The sequence below is a fragment of the Tachysurus vachellii genome, chromosome 4 (assembly GCF_030014155.1).
Source record: "Tachysurus vachellii isolate PV-2020 chromosome 4, HZAU_Pvac_v1, whole genome shotgun sequence".
Classification (NCBI taxonomy): domain Eukaryota; kingdom Metazoa; phylum Chordata; class Actinopteri; order Siluriformes; family Bagridae; genus Tachysurus; species Tachysurus vachellii.
The window spans coordinates 32,875,640-32,878,139 of record NC_083463.1 but is presented as its reverse complement, the minus strand read 5'-3'; the positions used below and the strand labels follow the sequence as shown (position 1 = coordinate 32,878,139).

General features: G+C 34.4%; 1 protein-coding gene across 1 annotated transcript in view; it reads left to right on the top strand.

The window, feature by feature from the left end:
- ntn1a (netrin 1a) overlaps nucleotides 1-2,500 on the top strand; it is a 58,940-nt gene that overhangs the window by 24,967 nt on the left and 31,473 nt on the right. The window lies entirely within an intron of this gene.

Here is a 2,500-nt window from a genome sequence, read left to right as displayed (position 1 = left end):
ACACACATAAATAACACTATACTATACAATACACACATAAATAACACTATACTATACAATACACACATAAATAACACTATACTATACAATACACACATAAATAACACTATACAATACACACATAAATAACACTATACTATACAACACACACATAAATAACACTATACTATACAATACACACATAAATAACACTATACTATACAATACACACATAAATAACACTATACTATACAATACACACATAAATAACACTATACAATACACACATAAATAACACTATACTATACAATACACATATAAATAACACTATACTATACAATACACACATAAATAACACTATACAATACACACATAAATAACACTATACTATACAATACACACATAAATAACACTATACTATACAATACACACATAAATAACACTATACTATACAATACACACATAAATAACACTATACTATACAATACAGACATAAATAACACTATACAATACACACATAAATAACACTATACAATACAATACACACATAAATAACACTATACTATACAATACACACAAATAACACTATACTATACAATACACACATAAATAACACTATACTATACAATACACACATAAATAACACTATACTATACAATACACACATAAATAACACTATACTATACAATACACACATAAATAACACTATACTATACAATACACACATAAATAACACTATACAATACACACATAAATAACACTATACTATACAATACACACATAAATAACACTATACTATACAATACACACATAAATAACACTATACTATACAATACACACATAAATAACACTATACAATACACACATAAATAACACTATACTATACAATACACACATAAATAACACTATACAATACACACATAAATAACACTATACTATACAACACACACATAAATAACACTATACTATACAATACACACATAAATAACACTATACTATACAATACACACATAAATAACACTATACTATACAATACACACATAAATAACACTATACTATACAATACAATACAGTTGATGAGATACAATATAGACAGAATGAGTATTAAATATGAATATAGAATATGATCAGTTATGTACATAAAGTGTGAGAGTGTAAATAACAGTATTGTGCACTATGGTGCTTTTGTACAATATACAGCAGCAGTAGTGTGTAATATATACAGATGATGTGATGACTGACAGTTCTGATAATGCAGCACTTATAGATTATAAGTTATAAGTATATATTATAGATGTGAATATAATTATGGTGAGGTGTTAATCAGGGTGATTGTCTGCAGTGTAGAACAGCACCAACACCTCCTGTGGCAGACCAAACTTCCTTAAGTGTTGTAGAAACTACATCCTCTGCTGGGCCTTTTTGATGATGGAGTTTATGTTGCACTCCCATATCAGGTCTTGGGAAATGTTAGTGCACAGAAACTTGAAGGTCTCCACAGATGACACCGGGCTGTTGGATATTGTGAGGGGGGTCTTTCCTAAAGTCCACTATCATCTCTACAGTTTTGAGGGTGTTTAGCTCCAGACTGTTCTGATTGCACCACAGCACCAGCCGCTCCACCTCCTGCCGGTATGCAGACTCATCCCCATCTTGGATGAGACCGTTGAGCGTCGTATCATCTGCAACCTTCAGGAGTTTAACAGTTTGGTCAGTTGAAGTGCAGTCATTAGTGTAGAGGGAGAATAACAGTGGGGAGAGGACACATCCCTGTGGAGCACCAGTGCTGATTGTCCCAATGCTGGAGGTGACACCTCCCAGTCTCACCTGTTGTTTCCTGTCTGTCAGGAAGCTGGTGATCCACTGACAGATGGAAGGGGGTGTAGTGAGCCTTAGGAGTTTGGAGTGGAGAATTTCTGGAATTATAGTATTAAAGACAGAACTAAAGTCGACAAACAGAATCCGGGCGTCTGTCCCTGGGCAGTCCAGGTGCTGCAGAATGTCCAATGTTGACTGCGTCGTCTACTGATCTGTTTGCTCAGAAGGCAAACTGTAGTGGATTCAGCATCTGTTCTGTGACAGTCTTTAGGTGTGTCTTTAGCATGTTTGATGTGTACAATCTGAGCCTTTACTGTTGGTTTCTGATGACCTTCTCTGACCTTGTCCTGTTGTGTTGGTCTTTGTACTAATTACTTTCTTGTTTTATTGTGAATCACTCAGGTGGAATCAGACCGACTGTCCTAATGTTCCTGTGTTAAAGCTTAAATCATTGGCCAGAACCTCAACATGATTTTAAAAATAAAAAGGGAAAATTATCCACAGCTGTTTTTCATGTTAACCAGAGTTGTGTATATTGTTTGATTTCAGGTCCCACAGATGGTTTTAGAGTCACAGGGTTTGTTAATAATAGTCCTGATTCCACATCACTTCTCATTTACTCACATTGTGTCACATTGTGTGTGTGTGTGTGTGTGTGTGTGTGTGTACAGAGTTGAGATGTCATTTGTTCCTCACATGTTTC